This window comes from Biomphalaria glabrata, chromosome 14 (genome assembly GCF_947242115.1).
Source record: "Biomphalaria glabrata chromosome 14, xgBioGlab47.1, whole genome shotgun sequence".
NCBI lineage: Eukaryota > Metazoa > Mollusca > Gastropoda > Planorbidae > Biomphalaria > Biomphalaria glabrata.
In genome coordinates, this window is record NC_074724.1 from 37,431,853 (window position 1) to 37,458,484 (window position 26,632).

Consider the following 26,632-nt stretch of genomic DNA (forward strand, 5'->3'; position numbering starts at 1 on the left):
TGTCCCCTCGAGGGCATTACATGTAGCGTGTAACATTGCAGAACTATTCTAGAGTTGTCCCCTCGAGGGCATTACATGTAGCGTGTAACATGGCAGAACTATTCTAGAGGTGTCCCCTCGATGGCATTACATGTAGCGTGTAACATGGCAGAACTATTCTAAAGTTGTCCCCTCGAGGGCATTACATGAAGCGTGTAACATGGCAGAACATTCTAGAGTTGTCTCCTCGAGTGCATTACATGAAGCGTGTAACATGGCAGAACATTCTAGAGTTGTCCCCTCTAGGGCATTACATGTAGCGTGTAACATGGCAGAACTATTCTGGAGGTGTCCCCTCGAGGGCATTACATGTAGCGTGTAACATGGCAGAACTATTCTAGAGTTGTCCCCTCGAGTGCATTACATGAAGCGTGTAACATGGCAGAACATTCTAGAGTTGTCCCCTCTAGGGCATTACATGTAGCGTGTAACATGGCAGAACATTCTAGAGTTGTCCCCTCTAGGGCATTACATGTAGCGTGTAACATGGCAGAACTATTCTAGAGGTGTCCCCTCGAGGGCATTACATGTAGCGTGTAACATGGCAGAACTATTCTAGAGGTGTCACCTCGAGGGCATTACATGTAGCGTGTAACATGGCAGAACTATTCTAGAGTTGTCCCCTAGAGTGCATTACATGAAGCGTGTAACATGGCAGAACTATTCTAGAGGTGTCCCCTCGAGGACATTACATGTAGCGTGTAACATGGCAGAACTATTCTAGAGGTGTCACCTCGAGGGCATTACATGTAGCGTGTAACATGGCAGAACTATTCTGGAGTTGTCCCCTCGAGGGCATTACATGAAGCGTGTAACATGGCAGAACTATTCTAGAGTTGTCCCCTCGAGGGCATTACATGAAGCGTGTAACATGGCAGAACATTCTAGAGTTGTCCCCTCGAGGGCATTACATGTAGCGTGTAACATGGCAGAACATTCTAGAGTTGTCCCCTCGAGGGCATTACATGTAGCGTGTAACATGGCAGAACTATTAAAGAGTTGTCCCCTCGAAGGCATTACATGAAGCGTGTAACATGGCAGAACATTCTAGAGTTTTCCACTCGAGGGCATTACATGTAGCGTGTAACATGGCAGAACATTCTAGAGGTGTCACCTCGAGGGCATTACATGTAGCGTGTAACATGGCAGAACTATTATAGAGTTGTCCCCTCGAGGGCATTACATGTAGCGTGTAACATGGCAGAACTATTCTAGAGGTGTCCCCTCGAGGGCATTACATGTAGCGTGTAACATTGCAGAACTATTCTAGAGTTGTCCCCTCTAGGGCATTACATGTAGCGTGTAACATGGCAGAACTATTCTAGAGGTGTCCCCTCGATGGCATTACATGTAGCGTGTAACATGGCAGAACTATTCTAAAGTTGTCCCCTCGAGGGCATTACATGTAGCGTGTAACATTGCAGAACTATTCTAGAGTTGTCCCCTCGAGGGCATTACATGTAGCGTGTAACATTGCAGAACTATTCTAGAGTTGTCCCATCGAAGGCATTACATGTAGCGTGTAACATGGCAGAACTATTCTCTAGAGGTGTCCCCTCGATGGCATTACATGTAGCGTGTAACATGGCAGAACTATTCTAGAGTTGTCCCCTCGAGGGCATTACATGTAGCGTGTAACATTGCAGAACTATTCTAGAGTTGTCCCCTCGAGGGCATTACATGTAACGTGTAACATGGCAGAACTTGATCGTTGTGCTGGCCACATGACATGCTAGTTAACCGTCGGCCATAGAAACATATAACCTTTTCAACATTAGCCCAAAATAGACCACAAGGTCTGATAGGATTACTTAACTACTCTGCTCATTTCAATATTTCTCAAAATTTCTTTCATAATATTATTTTGACGGAACATGATAAATTGATAAAAAATATAAAAAGACGAGTTTTTTTTTAGGCCTATAGCTTAATTCAAATTTAATCAAGAAACAATCTATGATTTTACAATGTAGAATTTTAATTGTGACATCATTGACATATCTTGATAGATCTACAAAGAGCGGCGAAAACTTTATTCAATTTGACTTGCGTGTCCGAATGGTGTGGGTATAGAAAATGAAATCTAGATCCTTGTGATTGTCAAAAGAGTTGAGCCGAAGCCTGCTTGAACAAACCGTTCTGTCTGAAAGAGGTCCAAGTCAATGCCTATGTAAGACATTGCTGTTTCCGATCGCATGGACTAGAATACATGGCCGAAGGCCGAGCAAACCGGGAACACCCCGCCATTTCCCTATGTTTTACCAAGCTAACCGTGCAGGACTCGCCATTATTGTAACGGTCCCTTGAGGAACGGCACATGGATTATCGACAGGGACGTGGAAACTTTAAACTCCGCACCGTGCAATGGGAAAGCTCTCGCATTCCCTTGTATACTCCCACAGTTTTGTTTTGCTATTCATTTAGCCTAATTACTTCCTTAAGTAATCGTTTCCACCCAGTGTGCCACTTTGAGGCAGAATAGCGTACCCTTGGAAATCTAGATCTACTTGTTTTATAGCGCTCGTCATTCTTTATATTGATCTAAGTCAGATAGTAGTCTAGATTATGCTGACAATAAATGCGTATTATAGCCACGGGAAATATGAATTCCTCGTTAATCTTCGGACTCGAAGAGAAGCCTTATTATTGTAGAAGAAACAATTAATTGACTAGATCTAGGTTTGTCATTTATTTTTATGCTACAGGTTTAGTGAGTTTAAGTTATCAGAAGTAGATATAGTCTATATTCTCACTCTAGATCAGCGGTTCTTAACCTCTTTAGCTCCGCGACCCCCTAACACAACTTTTCACTAGGAGGCGACCCCCAACCATAACAAAAAAAATTGTCATGGATGCAAGATCGCCAGCTATCCGGCATGCCGGCAAAATCGAAGTAAAAAAAAACAACTTGCCGGCAAATGCCAGTACGACTGATTGCCGGCTCGGTATAGGACTTTTTTTTTTTTTTTCACATTCACGTTTTGATCTTTCAAACTAAAACTTAATAAGTCGAATTCAAAGAAAGACAGGAAGTTACAATTCTTAAGTTACGGCGCATGCGCTTTTTTCCGATTTTTCGCTTTTTATCAAAAACGTAAACAAAATTTAGAAACAAATCAGTAAGGCCCCGGCCTGAGACGCCTAATTTAGTAAGATCTAATTATAATAAGTTTGATCTGCCGGCATAAAAATTGAAACCAGGAAACCAAACCTAGAGGCTAAATCAAGTCTAGAGATCTAGATTCTAGATCTATTTCTACAGCGTAGATCAAAAGTAGATTATCTATTATAATGATAAATATTATTATAATCTATTATCAGATATAGATCTAAAAAAAATAAATAATATTCAATATTCTACTTTTAAAGTCTAGACTAGCTCTAATTAAATCTAGATTTTAGATCTAGACTAATTATAAAAAACGTATTTTAAAAATGCAAGACTCTAGATCAAGTAGATGATTCTAGCTAGGGCTAGTCTTCTATCATTACTAAATTAGTGTCTAGACCTAGATCAAATTTCAAGATCTAGATCTAGAACTAAATCTAAAGTAATTTGGATTTAGGTTTAGGCTAGACTGCCGCTAGACCTAACTAAATCTAGAGAAAATATAATATCTAGTTAACTAGTAGCTCTAGCAGTACTCTAGTGGCACTCTCTTCCTAGACAAGTTAAAGTCTAGACTTAGACTCAGAGACTATTGTGAGTATGTCTAGATCTCTAATACTTAATACTTACTAGATTCTAGATCTAGTTTGTTTATTAGACCTAGATATAGATAGGTGTAAATTGAAGGATCTACTCTTTTACTATTATAGAATTAAAATGACATCTTGATTAGATCTAGACTAGACATTCTTGATTATCTAGTTCTAGTATAAAAATCAGTCTAAGTACTGAAAGAGTTAGAAGATCCAGTTAATTAGCTCTATATTTGATAAGATCTACTGACTACTCTGTCAGCCAATAAATATTTATAGATCTATTAGATCTTTTATTTAAAATAGAGTTAACTTTTAACATAGGTGCTACAAAGTTTGATTTATACTAATATAGTAATATAGACTATAGTAGTAGTAGGTAGGCCTATCTATGTGAATATTATATATAAAAAAATGAAATGTTCAAACATACATGTAGATTATAGTAATTAAAGTAAAAGCTTAGAATTTATAGTTTGTATTTAAAGATATATATATATGTGTGTGTGTATATATGTTATTTATGTTGTGAAGATATGACTGCAAACAGTTGATCCAGAATTTTGTAATTGACATTGAAGAGAAATATTTAGATGCATTGCTAGATGCATTGCTATTGACGTTGCTAATATATGTCGATAAATCATACAGTGAATTAGGATGAATTCTTATGAGGACTCATTCTATACCAAAGATAGAACCTCTAGACCGACATCCAAGCATACTTAGAGCACCATCTGTTCAGATGCCACAATTATTTTTCCTAGAAGTCTTTTGCTTTTTCAAATTTAACCAACTTTGTCAATTACATCAGGTGCTGTAGAGGTCGTTTATAGAGTTTTGCATTGAAACTAATCTTTGAAAATCTCCTTTGTGTATACTGGTATATCTTACCGGAACTAGTAATTGTGAACAATTTACAACGCCTGTGGATTCATCAAGCTGGATGCTAAATATTGTAAAAGAAGCAGATATCATTTCCTTAATATCAGAAGACATGTCAACTAATCTCCTGTAAATAGTGTCATTATTTATGCAAATTACACTAAATTTATTAATAAATTTGGCTCCAATCATATCTTTAGCCACTGACAATAACTGCTTGGTAGTGGTGTGAGGTTTCAGAACTCTGGCGATTCTGACAGCTACCAAACAAGAAGATTCATAGGCTGATATGTTTCAATTATGGTACTTGCCATATGAGTCTAAACCATCTAAACTAAACCACTGTATGTCATAATTGGCAAAGTTCGGATGTTTGTTCGACCTCAATACATATGGCAGAGAGAACTTCATTACAAATGTTGCATCGGGTTTCTGCTAAAACTATACCGCAAAAAAAAAATATTAAAAAATCGTCATTCTCTTTTATTTTATTAACCTTCTTTTGTTACAAGTCCGTGTTCATGAGTTGTTACATAATGAACTTTTTTCCATTGACTATAATACGATGGCGTATTTATTAATTGAATTTTCTTCACTACGTGATTATATCTTCACCAAAGAAATGTTTGATCCCACAATGGTGTTTCGATGCATTGATAGACAGTAAATTTATTTCTTGAAAAATATATTTTGCAACAACAAAGATGTGGTCTGTAACATCGATTTTTGAATGACAATTATAAAAAAAAAGAAACACAAAGAAGAACAAATAAAAATAACAAACTACTATCAAACAAGGATGTTACATTCACTAAAAGTACCCTCTGTATCGTCTTGCAATATATAGGGTATGTCTTTGTTATATGTAGGTCACAGCTGGGACTGCGCAGCCATGGGAAATACTGCATTCCTCACTAATCTTAAAATTCAGACTCGAAGACTAGCCTTATTATTATATTTGTCACCGCCACTTTTTTTTAAAATTGAAACTTGACGATCGTTTCTAAATTTATTTGGTAATAATGCTATTTGAGTAATGTCCCATCTCTATAATTTGCAATATAAATCTATATCCACTGTGGTACAAAAATGTTACAACACATAAGAACAAAAAAAACTAGCGATAAAAATTATAAATCCCCCCCCCCCCCCCCCCCATCCAATTTTCTGATGGTCTTAGGCAACCCTGTGAAATGGTCATTTGACGTCCAAAAGGGTCGCGACCACAGGTTAAGAACCCCTGTTCTAGATCTAGGTTTATAGTTGTACAGCATTCTCAACATTTCTCAGGGGACTTTTTGCTTATACACCGTAATATTATTGTTGACAACGGTAAAAGCATCAATATGGACTATGGTGGCTCACATTGTTATGATTGTATTTTCTTTCCTTTTTTAGATAGAATCTATGTCAAAAGAAGAACGAGGTTAAATGACGTTCTTTTGTTCAACAAATGAAAAGTACCAGTATTAAATATAACTTGATTATTGTACTTTTTGTGTGTAGATTCTTTATGATTTTACATCATTGCATTGATTTCATTGAAATAACAAAACATTAGACTTGATTAGAATTAGATCTAGATCTAGACTAGTTACTAGATTGAGTAAGATTGTCTAGATCTAGTATAATAAATAGTCTAAATTTAAATAATAACGTAGACGTAGACCGAAGATATGAGTTATTAAATCACAAAAGTAATTGCTTTTTTTTTTATCAAGACTAGATTTTTTTCTAAATGTTTGATTAAAATGTATTGTACTTTATTAACAGTACAGTCACTGAACTGTAGTACAGTACAATACCGAAAATAATAGGCCTACTATGCCCTGCACCTTGCCGTAAGATGCACTACAGTCCTTATATGCACCTAATATTTTGAATTTAGGCCACATATTATATCATATAATCCATTCTATCATTATCAAAAATGTGTATAAGGCTAGTATACACTGTACATTTTATAAAAAGATCTTTAAAAAGGTAAAAGGACACCTTTTACAAAAAATATTAAAAACTTAAACAGGCCTTAATATCATTCAAAGGGCCTATTCAGTGGTCCACTGGTCCAGTTGTAGTGTCTACCCATCAGGCATTTGAACATTTGCCAGAATGCCCATTAAGCCAGTCCATCTTTGCTTTGATAGTACTAATGACCTCTCTTGTAGAAATAGCTATATGAAGAGTATTGTTAAGAATAGTATAGTTTAAATGAGCGTGTAGTTCGTTTCATGAATCAGCTGGGAAAAACAATTACTTAGCAGAGTTTAAGTCACTGATTAACATGCATGACTAGACTGACACATGAAATTCATAATTAGAAAGACATAATTATCTATTTTTTGAATAAACGTATGTAACCTATATAATTAAATAAGAGGGACACTTGGTTTACTGTGTTCTATTATACAGGAATTGAGGTACCATTTTTAAGAGCCTTGCTGTTTTCTGTATCTAATCTTTTGTATAGTTTAGACTTTATTACTGTCACTTCAATGTATTTTGTGTATGACTAGATATAGATTGTATTTATTTAATCTGCCTTTATACAGTTTGATTGGGAAGCTTCATTTCAGAATGTTAATATTCTACAATCTATCATTAATATAATACTGGAATTGCTTTATCAAGTGTGATCTTCACCGTTAAGAAGTTAATAGAACTAAGCACCTTAACACACTGCAGCTAGTTCTAATTAACCCATTCATAAGTTTTCAATTAACCAGTAATTGTAAGTTGCTTGCTTGACATAGAGCTCTAAAAAGGAAGTAAACATTAAGTAATTTTTTAATTGTATACTTCAAATTAGTTTTTAAAATAGCCCAAGAAAGCTAACTTTAGGTCAAAAAATATTTATTGTCCTCAACTTGTATAATTTTTTTTTCCTGTGGTTGCAAAGCATTGGCAAATATTTCTATTTTCTATTCTATATTTCTAGCCTGTAATGGTTTGATCAGCTAGCCCATAAACATTATAGAAAACTTATGGCTTGAAACTTTGATTTCATCTTAAGAAATTTATGCTACATGAGATCTTACAACTTTGTGTTTTAGGAATTCCTTTGTTAGTTGAAAGGAAAGATGAACAATTAGAATAAATATATCATTATATTAACTAAAAAATTACAATTATTAAAACGTGTGTGCACACTAGAACAACTCTAAGTACTTTTAGGCTATACATTATTAACATTATTAGGATTTGCTACTTTACAATATGGAATTAGGCCTGTAAAAAAAATGTTAAGATTCATTTTGTTTTGCGTATTAGGTTTTTTATAGTGACAATAACATCATCATAAAAACAAAGACTAGAGTTAGACATGAAATAAAGACAGTTCATTTGTTAGCTTCTTTGGATTCTTTTAACAGAATTTAGGACTTTTTTAAAAGCTTAGCTCACTTGGTCTGTGTCTGTCTCCCATTTCCTTTTCACGGATCAAGTTGAAATTTTAAACATATATTCCTTGTCAATGACAATACATGAATTAATGAATCCAAATATAAAATATAGAAATGATGATTACATCCTATGCATCATGCATCTAGTCATGCATGTTAACCAATGACTTAAATTCTGACAAGTCATTGGTTTTCTTGGTTGGCTCAGGCAACCCATTCCATGCTCAGTCACCACCATCTTTGTGAATGGTACTATTAGTCACCACCATCTATATAAATGGTGATTTAAGTCACCACCATCTGTGTGAATGGTACTATTAGTCACCACCATCTGTGTGAATGGTACTATTAGTCACCACCATCTATATGAATGGTGATTTAAGTCACCACCATCTGTATGAATGATACTATCAGTCAACAACATCTGTATGAATGGTACTATCAGTCACCACCATCTGTGTGGTTCAGTGTTTAATGTATAATTGCTAAGAATGGTACTGTCAGTCACCACCATATGCATGAATGGTGCTATAAGTCACCACCATCTGTTTGAATGGAGTTGTCAGTCACCGCCATCTGCATTATGATACTATTAGTCACCACCATCTGCATGTCACTATCAGTCACCACATTGTCAATGAATGGTACTATCAGTCACCACCATATGCATGAATGGTGCTATAAGTCACCACCATCTGTTTGAATGGAGTTGTCAGTCACCACCATCTGCATTAATGGTACTATCAGTCACCACCATCTATATGAATGGTACTATCAGTCACCACCATATGCATGAATGGTGCTATAGGTCACCACCATCTGTTTGAATGGAGTTGTCAGTCACCACCATCTGCATTAATGGTACTATCAGTCACCACCATTTGAATGAATGGTAATATCAGTCACCACCATGTCCATGAATAGAACTATATGAATGGTACTATCAGTCACCACCATATGCATGAATGGTGCTATAAGTCACCACCATCTGTTTGAATGGAGTTGTCAGTCACCACCATCTGCATTAATGGTACTATCAGTCACCACCATCTGCATGTCACTATCAGTCACCACATTCTGAATGAATGGTACTATCAGTCACCACCATTTGAATGAATGGTAATATCAGTCACCACCATCTGTATGAATGATACTATCAGTCACCACCATCTGTTTGAATGGTACTATCAGTCACCACCATCTATATGAATGGTACTATCAGTCACCACCATATGCATGAATGGTGCTATAGGTCACCACCATCTGTTTGAATGGAGTTGTCAGTCACCACCATCTGCATTAATGGTACTATCAGTCACCACCATTTGAATGAATGTTAATATCAGTCACCACCATCTGCATGAATAATACTATATGAATGGTACTATCAGTCACCACCATATGCATGAATGGTGCTATAAGTCACCACCATCTGTTTGAATGGAGTTGTCAGTCACCACCATCTGCATTAATGGTACTATCAGTCACCACCATTTGAATGAATGGTAATATCAGTCACCACCATGTGCATGAATAATACTATATGAATGGTACTATCAGTCACCACCATATGCATGAATGGTGCTATAAGTCACCACCATCTGTTTGAATGGAGTTGTCAGTCACCACCATCTGCATTAATGGTACTATCAGTCACCACCATCTGTGTGAATGGTACTATTAGTCACCATCATCTATATGAATGGTGATTTAAGTCACCACCATCTGTATGAATGATACTATCAGTCAACAACATCTGTATGAATGGTACTATCAGTCACCACCATCTGTGTGGTTCAGTGTTTAATGTATAATTGCTAAGAATGGTACTGTCAGTCAACACCATATGCATGAATGGTGCTATAAGTCACCACCATCTGTTTGAATGGAGTTGTCAGTCACCACCATCTGCATTAATGGTACTATCAGTCACCACCATTTGAATGAATGGTAATATCAGTCACCACCATGTCCATGAATAATACTATATGAATGGTACTATCAGTCACCACCATATGCATGAATGGTGCTATAAGTCACCACCATCTGTTTGAATGGAGTTGTCAGTCACCACCATCTGCATTAATGGTACTATCAGTCACCACCATCTGCATGTCACTATCAGTCACCACATTCTGAATGATTGGTACTATCAGTCACCACCATTTGAATAAATGGTAATATCAGTCACCACCATCTGTATGAATGATACTATCAGTCACCACCATCTGTTTGAATGGTACTATCAGTCACCACCATCTATATGAATGGTACTATCAGTCACCACCATATGCATGAATGGTGCTATAGGTCACCACCATCTGTTTGAATGGAGTTGTCAGTCACCACCATCTGCATTAATGGTACTATCAGTCACCACCATTTGAATGAATGTTAATATCAGTCACCACCATCTGCATGAATAATACTATATGAATGGTACTATCAGTCACCACCATATGCATGAATGGTGCTATAAGTCACCACCATCTGTTTGAATGGAGTTGTCAGTCACCACCATCTGCATTAATGGTACTATCAGTCACCACCATCTGCATGTCACTATCAGTCACCACATTCTGAATGAATGGTACTATCAGTCACCACCATTTGAATGAATGGTAATATCAGTCACCACCATCTGTATGAATGATACTATCAGTCACCACCATCTGTTTGAATGGTACTATCAGTCACCACCATCTGTTTGAATGGTACTATCAGTCACCACCATCTATATAAATGGTACTATCAGTCACCACCATCTATATGAATGGTACTATCAGTCACCACCATCTGTTTGAATGGAGTTGTCAGTCACCACCATCTGCATTAATGGTACTATCAGTCACCACCATCTATATGAATGGTACTATCAGTCACCACCATATGCATGAATGGTGCTATAGGTCACCACCATCTGTTTGAATGGAGTTGTCAGTCACCACCATCTGCATTAATGGTACTATCAGTCACCACCATTTGAATGAATGGTAATATCAGTCACCACCATGTGCATGAATAATACTATATGAATGGTACTATCAGTCACCACCATATGCATGAATGGTGCTATAAGTCACCACCATCTGTTTGAATGGAGTTGTCAGTCACCACCATCTGCATTAATGGTACTATCAGTCACCACCATCTGTGTGAATGGTACTATTAGTCACCACCATCTATATGAATGGTGATTTAAGTCACCACCATCTGTATGAATGATACTATCAGTCAACAACATCTGTATGAATGGTACTATCAGTCACCACCATCTGTGTGGTTCAGTGTTTAATGTATAATTGCTAAGAATGGTACTGTCAGTCACCACCATATGCATGAATGGTGCTATAAGTCACCACCATCTGTTTGAATGGAGTTGTCAGTCACCGCCATCTGCATTATGATACTATTAGTCACCACCATCTGCATGTCACTATCAGTCACCACATTGTCAATGAATGGTACTATCAGTCACCACCATATGCATGAATGGTGCTATAAGTCACCACCATCTGTTTGAATGGAGTTGTCAGTCACCACCATCTGCATTAATGGTACTATCAGTCACCACCATATGCATGAATGGTGCTATAGGTCACCACCATCTGTTTGAATGGAGTTGTCAGTCACCACCATCTGCATTAATGGTACTATCAGTCACCACCATTTGAATGAATGGTAATATCAGTCACCACCATGTCCATGAATAGAACTATATGAATGGTACTATCAGTCACCACCATATGCATGAATGGTGCTATAAGTCACCACCATCTGTTTGAATGGAGTTGTCAGTCACCACCATCTGCATTAATGGTACTATCAGTCACCACCATCTGCATGTCACTATCAGTCACCACATTCTGAATGAATGGTACTATCAGTCACCACCATCTGCATGTCACTATCAGTCACCACATTCTGATTAAAAGGTACTATCAGTCACCACCATTTGAATGAATGGTAATATCAGTCACCACTATCTGTATGAATGATACTATCAGTCACCACCATCTGTTTGAATGGTACTATCAGTCACCACCATCTATATGAATGGTACTATCAGTAACCACCATATGCATGAATGGTGCTATTAGTCACCACCATCTGTTTGAATGGAGTTGTCAGTCACCACCATCTGCATTAATGGTACTATCAGTCACCACCATCTGCATGTCACTATCAGTCACCACATTCTGAAAAATCTAAAGTGGAACCCATTCAGGTCTATAATTCAAGTTGTCATTGAACGCTCTTGCATCTAAACAAAAATTATCAAAGAATAAGAGTTACACTGACATAAAAATAGAATGCCGACCAATGAGTGGTTCTATTTTATTCTCGTTAAGATTGATTTTGATCAATTCATATTTTTTTCGCCTTATAACTATTTTGAAAATGTCTTGACCACATAGTCCTTGCGGGCCCCTAAGACCTTGTAAGGTGGCCATAGATTTTTAGCTTATGTTTTTTTACTATAGTTAGCAGGTCAGCTCCAATACTGATGCCCCTTTTAAAGTTTTAAGTTAATAAACAGATTATTGATTGTTGCATTTTCTCCATTATGTTGCCATCTATTTACTAAGTTGTACGTTTTTCAGAAAAGTGAAGACTGTGTGTGGAAGTTTGCCAGAGGCAAGCTTTGGATTTCTTTCATAGAGCAATACCTTTTGATATCATTCCAACACCTATAGCTGTGGTGAGACTATTTCGAGGTCTCAGGAATGTATTTCTTATCAATTGGTAAGTTTGTTTATTACTGTTACTAAAATAGCACTGTTGGTAAATAAAATTTTAATTGAACATGGAGACTATGTCAAATAAACATTTAGTGGGTAAAGCATCCACTCACTACATAGAAACTTAACTTTATTTGAATATTTTTTGTATTTTGTCTAAATATTGTTTATAGAAATTAACACCATAATATTTTTTAAGATGAATGTTTGCTGTTGTATTTAGAAATGGTAAATCTTCACAGACATTGCAATGTTATCTTTTGAATTTATTCCCTAATCAGGTAATCATGCATCACATGCCCTCAGATATGTACACAAAATGAAGTTTGAGGAGAAAGAGAAAGGATCAAGATGGTATACTTTGAATTCTACAAATTAAATCCTACTTTACTCAGTTAAAAAATCGAGTTTATGTGTAACTACTATGATTCTACAAATATTTTTTGTTTGTTTGCTATGCACAGATTTACAAGACACTAAAGTTATCTATCAACTATACTCAATGTATGAATGACTTGCAGCCAGACTAGAATTATAGAGAAAGATGTTTTTCTGCTGGCTAAACATGTATGGGTATGTTTGTCTGTCTTTTATTATGTCTATCTAAAAAATAATTGTTTTATAAATGCAAAAGTTTGCCTAAGAAATAGGAATGTATGTATAGAAAACAAAATAATTTGTATCTTTTTAAAACAATAATGATAGTAAGATGGGTAAACAAAAGCTACTTAGTTATGTGAGTAAATGTGTGTGAATCAGTGATTATATTACAAAAAAGCATCATTTCAATTTTTGAGACAATTTGAAGAGATCAATGGCTTGATGCTCAAAGTATTGAGTTGTGTGTTCTCTTCATCACCTTCACCTACCCCTTAGTCTGTTCAACCATTGGGACACCTAACAAGATCTGTCAAATGTCTTTCTCCATTCCTCTCTGTCCTTTGCTTTGGATAGAATTTCATTCCATGACATGCCTGTCCATTCTTTGATGTCTTCCCATCGCTTCCTCTGTCTTCCGTTTTCTTCTTTTTCTGGTATTTTTTTCCTGAAGGAAAGTCTTAGCGGGCCTGGAAGACCTGGCCATAGAGTTTGAGTTTACTTTTTTTTGACAGTGGTTAGCAGGTCATCATATAAGATAAGATAAGTTAGGTGATACTGAAGATCTTTCTGTAGCATCTTAGCTCCATTGCTAGGATCCCTTTCTCTAGATCTGAAGTCAGCATCCAATATTCGCATTCATATAAGGAATGTGGCCGTAACAACATCAGTCTGATTTTAGTGTCAAGGGCTATGCCTTTGTCTGTCCAGATTGTTTTGAGTTTTGCAAGTGCTGCTGTTGTCTAGGCAATTCTGGCCAGTAGTTCCGGTTTTGGTTTCTTCATCTGAGACAAAAACTCCAAGGTAAATACCTTGTTGCTCTCTGTAAAGAAGTTAAAATCATTAAGGCAGTGCCAGAGGTGAAGTTATGCAGTTATTCTAGAACTTTGTTACAAAAAAAAAAAAGTTCATTAGGCTTTCTTAATTGGGTTAACCTTACTTGAATGAAAAAAATATATGAAAGTGTTAAAAATTTATTGATAATCACTGTTCAGAAACCAGAAGTAAGTCCTAATCATTCTTCATTGTATTACTCAGGGTCTGTTCCATCACATCCAGTCAATAAAGGAATAATATCTATGATGTCAGACAACAATAAAGATCCATTTCTGTAGAAGAAGATCTCACTACCATGAACACTCTAGGGCTAGGGTGAGTTGTGATAAAGACCTAAACAAACATTGCAAGGATATGCTTAGTGTTAGGGTTGTGTTTTTACATATTAAAAGACCTCTTGGGGTTAGGCCTGGGCCCCCTGAAAGATGAGTTCACACAATATCAGGATAGCTCTAAACAGTAAACTTAAAAGAATATTAAATGCAATAATTTACAATAATGAGGATTAAATAGCAAAGTCATTTAAAAAAATGATATACAAGCCATTAACTATGGTTGAGAGTTTGCACTCATGCATAAATCTATTTCAAATTAAGAACCATGCATATGTCAGCATTAAGTGTGTGTTGACGTAGTATTATAATATTACACGTAAGACTGGTTACTATTAATGCAAATGTCATGGAATGCTGGGTTTGTGCTTCCTGGAGTCACACATGACAAACATAGATATTACAGACTGACTTAAATCCACTTTGGCAGGCAAAATATAAAGTTTATTTGATGACAATAATTATACTGCACTCCTTGGCAGTTACATAATCCAATACAAGACATTATCACATCCGCATAACAGCAGTATCATGTATATTCAACATGTTAAGTTTTCAGAATAGACTACAAGTAAAGTCCACATCACTTCGGGTAGCAAATACTTCAATACTACAGAACATTATCTACTAGAAATATATATACTGTCTCAAGTGACCACTGGCTTCGACTGCCCAAAGATACTACTTAACTCAAAGTTACTACTCGACTCTCTAAGTCACTACCGTGCAGACTGGACCAAAAGATACTACTGACTGAACTAAAAGTCAATTTAGTCCTTACTTCCTGTTTCTACATCAGGAATTTCATGTGTCTTTTTACCCTCTTAACCCGAGGTGAACATATAACAGGCAATGTCAACCGAGACTGTGATCATAATTTACAAAGATTTCTAAAAATATTTTAAATTTATTCATATTTTTTTTATTACATTCAGCCATCACTATACTATTTAGTAAATGAATCCTGAGGGAAAATTTCCCTACAACTAATTAATATTTTTTCGTCTCTGAGTATGTCTTAGTTTTTTTTTTTTCCCATCATTTGATATGTCATAATTTAGGCTTGAAAATAAAGTCTTTTAGTCTTTCTTCATTCAGCAATTCCAGAAGATGAGCATTAGAGCTCCACCATCTTCTTCATATGAAATATATGTGAAAAATGGTATTTGGAAGTGGCTGAAATTTTATAATCATCTTAAAATGTTACTTTACTCTCTTTGATTGTAGTAGGATACACACACACACACACAAGAAAAGTGATCCAAAACTATTAGCTAACAAATAACCACTTGGATTTGATGGTATTCAAGCTAGATTACTCAAAGAACTAGCACCAGTGTTCAAAATGCTTTTTCGGGCATCAAATTATCAGGGTAGAGTAGCAAAGTAGATAAACTGCAGACCAGTATCACTCATCAGCATCACATGTAAAATACTAGAACACATAATGTGTATGAACATCATAATTACTTAGATTAACATAATGTCCTTACTCTATGACAACATGGTTTTAGGAAATCTAGGTCATGTGTAACTCTTAATAGGTCTAATTGATGACTTTTCAAAGACTTAGATAATAGTGAGCAAACATCATTTTATTTTGACTTCTCTAAGGCATTTTGACAAAGTTCACCACCATAGTTTGCTTACAAAATTAAACAATTGACTTTACCTGTCCATTACACCAATGGATCCAGGATTTTGAAAATAGTTGTAGAATTAACTATAATAATAATGAGTCCAAATCATTACCAAGCTAACTCATGTGTACCTTAAAGAACAGTTCAAGGTCAACCTGTGTTTCTAATTTACATAAATGACCTGGGTTCTACCTAGATTTATAGTTTAAGCCCACTTTACAAGCTTTGTTTAGTTTATTTATACTATAATAAAAATGTTAAAAATCATGAACAGCATACATTTTTTTAAATTTCAGAAATATAAATGTAAACCATCTCATGGCCTCATTGAAGTGGATAGTATACTTTAACTGTTTGCTTATGACAATTATCAAAGTCTTAGCCCTGTCCCTTTTTGTACTCTGAACTATGACCTCTAATAGAGATTAGTTTTTCAAGTGAAGAGTTTTCTGACAATTCCTAACTGCCAACTAACATGATCATGATGATCATCTTTCTAACATAAACTCACATGCCAACCTATCTAGAGATATAGACATTACATAATATTATGGAGTGTAGGTTAGTTTTACAATGATGAAATCATAGGAATTGTGTATATGTTATTTTACAAACTGAAGAAATGGTTTTTCAACAGGAGACATGAACTACATGAAGACAATTTTGGGATGGAGGAAACCACACAGAGACTTCAATGGGGAACAAAAGTCAAATGGAGTGTGTTCAAAGTTAGCATTCAATTCTTGTCACTCAATTCTCCATGATATGTTTACAGGGAGACTAAACATTTTTGTAATAAAATTTATTTATTTTTCTTATTTTTAATTCATTCATTTTTTTAGCATTAATTAACATTAATTTGTGACTCCCTTGTTTTGTTTTGAAAGTTCCTTTAGAAGTGAAGATTATTACATTCAAGTCCAAACCTCCCACAGGACTTGGAGGATGGCAGCGGGTAGAGTTCAAACTTGTAATTATCATGATGACAGCCCAGAGCACATACCACACAACCAGGCAGCCCTCTACATATAACTTAGTATAACTTAAGAATACATTTAAGATTGGGTTAGCTTTTTGGAGTCACATATCAAAATTGCATCAACAAATAGCATCCAAAGGTTTTTTGAATATTTTGAAAATGCTGCTAAGGAAAATATTATTTTGTATTAGCAACTAATTATCACTAGCAGTATTATTTATGACACCTTAAAACACCAGGATGGTCTGCCTAGTCGTGTGGTTTGCACGCTGGACTGTCATTCAGATTTATCGATGATCCTGGGTTCAAACCCTGCCCGCTCCCATTCCCCATCCTCCTGCAGGAGGTTTGGACTAGGAAGTAATTATCTTCAACTCTGAAAACATTTTGCATGTCATCATTTTATTATAATCTAGATGAATATAATGAATACTTTTGACAATGGTAATAATCTGACAGCACAGAAATAACAATGGGAATCTTGTAATTATCTCCAATGACCAAGTAGAATTTTTACTACTACTTCAAAGACTTGAAAGTATTTGATAGATTTTGATGAAATGAACATGGGAATCATTGGATTAGGACCAGGGGGATTTTTTTTCATATATTGACCTTGATCATTGAGATTGAGCTGAAATTAATTTTTTTTTTTTAAATTTCCCCAGGGACATGATGCCATTAAAATGAGAAAATAGAGTGGAAGAGAGTCCATAGTTTGTTTTGCTCCCTATTCAATAGAGAACAAAGTTAAGATTAGCGATGGAGATAAAAGGAATCTCTAAAACAATAATTCTTATCAAAATCCAACAATCTCTATTCAAACTATTAATCTAAGCAGTAACATGACAACTAGTAAGTGGCTTCTTTTTTTTTATGTACAATTTAAGAGATATTTCAATAAATGATTTTAATAAAACTCCATTAAGCTTTTTAAAGTAAGTATGGCAGGATCACTATGGAACAACCAGTTAACTCTCACCCTAAGATCAATGTTAGTCAACAGTCACAAAGAGGAGTGGTTCTGCCAATGGGCATCAGGAAACACAGGCAGAGCCATGTACAAAGAAATGACCATTCCAAACTAACTGAACAATATTAACTTCCTCCCCTGCAAAGAGCAATCTACAACCTTCCAACTAAGAACAGGACAAACACCTCTGTTAAATAAATCCCACTCCCCTACCTCTTTGTAGCCACTGCACCCACCCTTATGAAACTGTAAAACACATCCTCTTTGAATGCCCCTTCCTAATCCACCTTAGGCAGACCCTACTACCATTTCAAACCAACACCCTGTATGGCAGTGCTGAACAACTGAAGACAACAAAGCACTATTTTTCCTTGGCACAGTCTGCAAAAGAGCTCTGAGCTCAGCAGCAAAAAGCTGGCTAGAAAGAAGAAGTAGTATGTAAGTATAAATAAAAGTTCATTTAAGGAAAATGTACTAATCTGATGTAAGTTTATTTATAATGTTATAGTTTGAACCAAAGAGTGAAGGTCACGTGAGGACAGTTTTCAACACTAGAGTTACAGTACTAGTCCTCGGTGGAATCAAGGAGTCATTAAAGAATCATTCTGGAAGATCAAATCAATACAAGCACTGAACAGCAGGTGAAACCTTTGACATCTGATAACTACCATGTCAATAGCAAGTTATTTTTATTAAAGACTTCTTTAGTTATCCAAAACATTGATGCTTCTTTGAACCACTTTCTGGGTAAACAAAACTACATAAATAATTAGACTTTACATTTCTTATGTGTCAAAGTGCTCTATGCATTACTTTACCTATCCCTTAGTCTATTGGACCATTGGGACACCATGCAAGACTCGTCGACCATTTTTCTCCATTCCGCTCTGTCTTTTGCCTTAGAACCTCTTTCAATGGCAGGCCTGTTCATTCTTTTATGTTATCCTCCCATCACTTTCTCTGTCTGCCTCTTCTTCTTTTTCCTGGTACTGTTCCCTGAAGGAAGTTCTTTGTGAGCCCTGAAGATCTTGTAATATGGCCATAGATTTTAAGCTTGCATTTTCTTACGATAGTTAGCAGGTCATCATGGGGTCCAATCACTGCAGTAACCCTGTCTTTAATCTCTTGGTTTGTGATGCGGTCTCTGAATGTAATACCTAGGATTCTTCTGTTGTAATACCTAGGATTCTTCTGTAGCATCTCAATTCCATTGCTAGGATCCTCCTCTCTAGCTCTGCAGTCAGCGTCCAAGACTCACAAGCATATAAAAATGTGGCCATGACCAGAGAGCGCATCAGTCTGATTTTGGTGCCGAGGGCTAAGCCTTTGTCTTTCCATATTATTTTAAGTTTTGAAAGGGCTGCTGTGGACTGTCAGTAGTTTAGGTTTCGTTCCCTCATCTGAGACAATAGCTCCTAGGTATTTGAAGTGGGCCAAAATGCTCTTTTGAATTTAATAAAGACAAGCTACAGGTTTAATTATTGTTAACTGCATTTGTCGACTGGTTGTCAGTAAAACAAAGACTTGGTAGAATTTAAGATTCTATATATATTGTTACATGGTGCAGCTTTAGTGAAATCCAGCTAGTCTGTAGATCTGGCATGTCACACATTGTCCACATATTTTTGTAATTATATATACTTCTATATATATATATGGTATATTTCTCTTCTTATAAGATTTCTAGAGCTTAATATATTCAGTTGTGTCCAAACTAGTTTAGCATGAATTCCCCTATCACTAAGACTTTAAACACATTATCTTTTATTTGTCAGCTGAATCCCTTCATTATCTCATTAACAATTGTTCTGATCAAGATGCAGACCAAGTTCTCTAAATTAGATCAGCTTATAGACTAATGAAATAATCTCCTATGAGTTACAGGCAAAACTTAAAGTCTACATCAAATTTTTTTTCTTTTGGATAATATTACAGACAGGAATGGAAAATATGGCCAACAGATCTTGTGTGGTGCCCCAATGGTCAAACAACTAAGGGATAGGTGAATATGATAATACATAATAGGTTAGCTAAAACTTACAGGTTAATTCAGGAAATTAAGTTAACTTTCTAATTATTTTTTTTTTACTAAAACTTTCTTTTTAAGTGCTAATTTGATTAAACTATATAAAAAAATAGCTTTCAGTTCCAGTGTCTACACTAATCTTCTTTGTCTAGGTCATTAATTGTAAATGTTTTTCAGATAATGATGCAGAGAATTTCCTGGTGATCAAGAATTAGGAGCTGCACACAGTTTAATGAAACTATATTTTAGGAACAGATAGAAAACAAAGAACTGCAGCAAAGATGGCCTGTTTTTATTCTTCTTCATAGCAAGTAGATTTTTTAAAGCATTATGATATAGTTTCCCTTTCAGACCTTGTGGTCCAAAGGGCAAATGATATAAAGTCATCTGTTTCTGTGGCCTACGGTTATGGTATAGCTATTTTAAATAGAACTTTCTATCTTGGAATGAATGCATAATAAAAAAAAATAGGCAACATAAGAAATTAGATAGAGCCGCATCAGTGCTTTACATTCTGACTCTGTTCTGGGCTATTCCCCATCCATTTCCATCCTGCCAACTTTCCTTCTTGGTCTGCAGGTTTGATCTATGTTTGTGTCACAGATTCCTTATTATATTTATAATAATAACTCTATAGAATCTATCTTAGTTCTCGATACGTCTAGGTGTCCCTGGTTCAGTTCTAGTTAATGAAATAAAACAATGAAAGCACTAGATCAAACACATAAACTTTAATCAGCTTTACTGCATATCACACATGCTGGTCTCTGTCTAACAACCAACACACTTACGGTCATTCACGCAGATTGTAAAAATAGATTATACATACATACACACATTCATCAGTGACAGTTTGCATGGGTCTACCAGACTTTCTCTTCCTCTCTGGGTTCCAGTCCAGTCTTGCAATGTTGTCTGCTTGTTCTTCACATTGTGTGCCCAATGCATCCCCATGTGCCTCATTTGATTTCTTGTTCTATCTCTGTTTACCTTTTTGTTTCCCATAGGCTGTAGTTTGATATTTTGGCTCAATGAATAAGGTTTATACCGTAATAATTTCAGTATTCTTCTCAAAAAGTTGGCTGATTGTTATCACAGATAATCCCAAACTAACTTATTTTATCATCAATATCATCAGCCAGGTGCTCCTGTGTATATAAAGACTGCTCCAAGTTAGCCACCCTTCCAAATCAGTCCATATTCTTGGCCCCAATATGTGTACTCCTCAAAAGTTTTATATGAAATAATTTGTTTTTAAAACAAAGCTAGACATTAAATTTCAGTTGTGATTGATTTCAGCCCACCGACACAAGGGACATACTTTTAGACTTAGATCCTCCCCCTCTGGCACATTGGGTAGCAAGCTGTCTCCAAAAAGATGTGTCATTGGCAGAAGCCTCTTCCCTCATACTTATAGAAATATAAAAATATGCTGACTTCTAGAAAAGAGAAAAATGGAAAGACAAACTAAACTTTGTCAATGTATTTAAAAAAAACAATGTTGAACCAGCTAATAGTTTATGATGAGAAATGTCATCAGCCAGCCACCTTGGCATCAGTACCAAGATTGACTGCTATCCAAAAAACTGCCAAACCAAATGTTAGGCACTATCATCTTTGTCTTGTAGATGGCATTCAAAGAGGATGCAGTTTAAAGTTTCATAAGGGTAGCTGACAAAACATTAATGGAGAAGTGGACTCAAGATATGGATACCATCATTTATATTTATTTTACTTCTGCATTATACTTTTTATATTTTGCATTTTAAAATGTAATTTTTATTTGCAATGCAATTTATCCTAACCCTATCACCTTTTTTTTTTTTTTTTTTAGATCAAAGGAATGTACATGCTGCTGATATAGAACAAGTTTCTGACTGCTTCCAGATCAGTGTTCTTAGTTCCGCTAATGATCTACTATTGCACGATAAATAAGCAAAGTCCTGAAAAGCCTGCAGAATCTGGGAGCACACTTTAGTTAATAAGCAGGGTGTCATATGGCCTGCACAATGATCAACAGTTAGCAGTAAAGACATCCTTCAATGAAGCAGCCCTATTTACGCCAAGATAACAATGTCTTTTTTAGTACTGTATTGTATATTATTTTACACCTTAATTGGTCAGTGTAAAAAAAAAAACTAAGTGAAATATTTTTAGAGCTATAGCGAGTATAATTTATTTTTTTAGAATCCAATGTAGATAATTTGTTTTTTTTAATGGGATTGTTCATGTAAATATTTTTCACAGAGTTAAAGTAAAGGCATTTTCTGCATGGATAATAAAGGTGTTATTATTAATAGTAGTAATAGTATTATGAAATAAAAACTAAAGAATTATGTTAAGACATATTTTATATGGAAGCTCTTTAATAGCATTCAACTAATTACATAATTTACTAGTAGGAATACTTTAAGTATGCAGTATATTTGCTACACTGTAGCAAATAAAGGCCTACCATTAAATATTAAAAACAAAAATAAAAAAAAAAAATGCCTTATAATATTAATAGCATTGTAACTAACTAAAAGCAATTAAACTATTATTTAATACACAACAACAGTATTGACCATCACTGTATTAGTTCACATTGTCACATTTTTAAGCTTAATTGAATACTATATCATGTTGTAACCCTATTGGCGGCGCGAAAGGGTTAACTGTAGGTTCACTTGACACAAGTGAACTCAGGCAATGGACAAGGGACAGTACTACGATGACACGCAAATATGACCAATGTTATGGTCATGTGATCGAAAGCCTGCGTGGACGAGAGACACAGTGTGTAAGAAAGCGACAGTTCAAGACCAGAGAGCGTTGAGACCGGCACTGTTAGTCAGCCATGAAGTCGGTCCTGGTGCAGTCCTCCAGTGAAACGTACGAGTCCAGGAAGAGACAGTAGAGTTATGAGTTTAGTACAATGATATACAGTCTAACATTGTAGCAGTTGATTGTGTTGCCAATTGTGTCATATTGGCTGTTTGATTTGACCATTATTAAAGTACCAGATTATTGTGGAGCTCTTGTAGTCAAGTTCTTGTTGTGTTGTGTTTAGCAGTGTTTACAGAAGGCCTGATTAGGAGAGAGAATCGTAACAATATTAATTTTTACATCCATAATAAAGCAAAGCAATTACACAAAATAGTTTCCAAGACACACACAACAAATAAGATTGTCAAAAAATTTATGGTTCTTATTTTTCTTAAAGGCTTCTCTTTAAAGTTACAAATAGCTACATTGGAACCATTGGTTACTTTTAATAAACAATTACAAGCCACTTAGGTTAACACCATTTTTAAAGATAATTCTATCAATTACAAAATGATTAATCATTACCGACATCTCAAGATAAAATAAAACATCTGACTTCATAAATAGGTTTATTTTTGTTAAAGCTTATATCAACTCACTGTGAGAAAAAGTTTGCACTTATTTGTTGCACACCCTATCTTGGATCAAGTTGAAACTTTGCACAATTATTTATTGTAGCCTACCTGAAAACAAGAATCAATTTTGTAAACTTTTGGAAATTAAATATTTTGTTTTGTATCAAACTAGGGAAAGAAATTGTACTTGATACATTTTTATTTTAAATTAAAAGCATTTTAAAAGCAACCATGGTAACATTCATAACATACCCCCTATCTAACTGGTTCAGACAAGTGATAGGATCATAACCTTCAGAAAGCATGAAATTACACTACATAAAAACAATTGTTAATATTTCTAATAGCAGATGTATTGATGTTAGTCTAGAAAAGTGATGCTCAACTTAATTCAACCTGCAGGCCATTTTAATTTCCAACATTTGTTTCACGGGACATATGACCAAAAAGGTAATAAAATAAAATTGGACTGAAAATTTTTATTAGATACCAGTGGATCTAGTACTTACATTAATCAATATTTTTACACATCAGAAAATGGCTTCATTTATCTACTTAAAATATGAGCAACATCTCTGCTAAATGAGGAAATGAAATGATTCATTGGCATTTGGAGTTACCATTTTTAGCAATTTTAATGATAGGAAATACTGGTAACTTTGCTTTCCTATGTAATGGTCTGGTTGTGCTTTTTGTTATGGCTGCTTTAGTGCCATGATATTTTGAAGTGATACCCAGATGTAGTGCCATCAGGACACAATCTGTGATTGTTATCCTGGTCAGAGCTCATCATTGAATATTAGGAGCATTTTTGGCACAGAGAGCTTAAAAATATTTTTTTTTCAATTTTGACCTTTACAATGTGTGATGCACACAGGTTCTTGTTGAAACAATGTGGACATGGAGATTATTGGACTCAACTGCATTGAGCTGGGAAAAGGTGGCACTGGATAGATCCACATGGAGAGACGAGCATAAAGGAAGGGTCTCGGATTGCAGATGCCATACACAACAGCAGCAGGAAGAAAGGTGACAATGCAATGGTGCCTGGTGATTACATGTGCTCAACCTGTGACTACAGCTGTGTTTCAAGGATTGGCCTCTCTAGCCACACCAGAAGTTGCAACGGGAAAAGATCTTTTCTCGAGAGGTAAAATGCCACAGACATGAAATCTTCAGGCAGCATCTAGATCTAATTGATGTTGTCAGCATTAGAATAGATGTAGTAAATTTAAAGGCTGTTAAGGTTATTTTTCTTTCAGCAGCACTTGCATGTAGTATTATTGGAGTTTCAGAAGTTGTTGATCTAGTTGTATTCAAAAAAGGGCTACAATCAAGAAAAAGAAATACAAAATGTTAATAAAAGAAATAATTCATTTGTCTGAAAGTAGACATCTAAATATAATGTTCTTTAAAAATCTATTGTTTATGCGTGAAGATTGTTGAACTTTTTACAAGTCTATAGATTGCATTTTAAGAATCATGTTTTATAATAATAATCAAATTAGAAAAGTCTAGATTTAGAATTAATAGATAGAGATATAGAATTTAGATCTAGCAAGTAAAAATGTAGGATACTAAACAAAAAAAGTTCAAGTCAGTTTTAGTCAGTGCAACATGAGTCATACTCTAGAAAATAGATTTAAAAGAAGCCTAGATTCGACTAAACGCCTAATCTGGGCAAAAGTCAAAGAGGAATGGAGAAAGACGGTCGACGAATCTTGCAACGGTCAATTAGACTAAGTGATAAAGCTATAAAGATCTTATATTATGTTGCTTGATAACATTGACGTCAACAACATCACAGTTTCATAACTTATGATAATCTATGGATTCGTCTCTGTAATAGGTAGGTCTACTATAGAAACTGTCTACGAACATAAATCATGATAGCAGCATACAAGGACTGTCGTTAACTTCCAACCAACAATACAGACAATTAAAGATGCTGACAACAATGTTCAGGGTAGTATCAGAATCCACAGTATTGAACCAACGATGAAATAAAAATAAAACAGTGAAACCCTATTGAAATAAATAACAGATTCTAACGTCTAAAAGTACAAAGACGAAAGAATCCGTTCAAAGAGTATCGTACAATATAAAATACAACTCACCCTAAACAGGGGTCAAATAGTCCTAACAAGAATTAATAGGCTAAAATCCAAGGCAATTGGCACAGGCTGGCCAGTAGTAAAAAAGACATGAATCATTCAGGACCACAAAAAAGTACAACTTGTCTATCAATTACAATATGACGAAAATGCTCTCAAAATAAGAGCTGATAAATTACGTCACAACAAGACTATGCGACAAGGAAAAAAATACATAAAATATTAATACAACGAATGACGTCATCGCCTATTTGATTGTGTTCATTTTTACAAAAATACTCAACAACATTACTAACTGCGACAAGCTTAATTGGACAGTCTTAACTACATTGAATCACATATGTGTATGAGCTACTGTACGTAAGCGTTTATAGTGTATATTGTCTTCTCAAGTAGATCTGTAATGAAACTTGTAAAAGGTAGATATCTCCACAAAAGTCCTGCGTAGGACCTCCTGGCTCCACTAACACAAATCTTATCTGTAGGTTCTGCGCTAGCGTTTTAGTCAAGCATTCATACAAGAAGTTTTCGTCGAGCTGACTTTGGAAGAGACTCTGACCTTGTTATAATGACCTTCAACTTACAAACACACACAAAAGGTATCAAAAACAAGGATCTACGAGGATACAATTTACATTAAACTAATACATTGAAAGACCCCTGAATAGCCTGAATAAATTTGAGGCACAAATATAGGACGCTTTGCAGACCTCAATATGACGGACTCCAATGACCAGGGTGTCGACACACAAATCGATAAGCTTAAATATAGCTGGACGCCGTAAACGAATTCTGCTATCTGGGATCCACAATTAAAGATGACCTGTCTCTAGAAGAGGAGATAAAAAAAAAACGCATAGGAAAGGCTGCCTCGACCTTCGCTAGACTCAGACCAAGACTTTGGGAAAACAATAAGCTAACTACCTTGACCAAAATGGAAGTCTACAAGGCATGCGTTATGAGTACACTGCTGTATGGCAGT

At 35.4% G+C, this 26,632-nt stretch overlaps 1 long non-coding RNA gene across 4 annotated transcripts; it reads left to right on the forward strand.

Moving 5' to 3' along the window:
* The first annotated feature begins 2,998 nt into the window (after nt 1-2,998).
* LOC129922797 (uncharacterized) lies at nt 2,999-23,167 on the forward strand. 4 transcript variants are annotated; one of them, XR_008774684.1, is made up of 12 exons: nt 2,999-3,313; nt 12,632-12,773; nt 13,051-13,123; nt 13,234-13,342; nt 14,078-14,170; nt 14,405-14,518; nt 16,813-16,967; nt 17,823-18,009; nt 18,636-18,768; nt 20,063-20,129; nt 20,331-20,464; nt 21,988-23,167. It is a non-coding gene; the product is annotated as an uncharacterized LOC129922797 (long non-coding RNA). The 4 variants fall into 4 exon arrangements; XR_008774683.1 differs by having other exon boundaries at nt 2,999-3,188; XR_008774685.1 differs by lacking the exon at nt 2,999-3,313 and adding an exon at nt 3,435-3,742.
* Nucleotides 23,168-26,632: the final 3,465 nt, after the last annotated feature.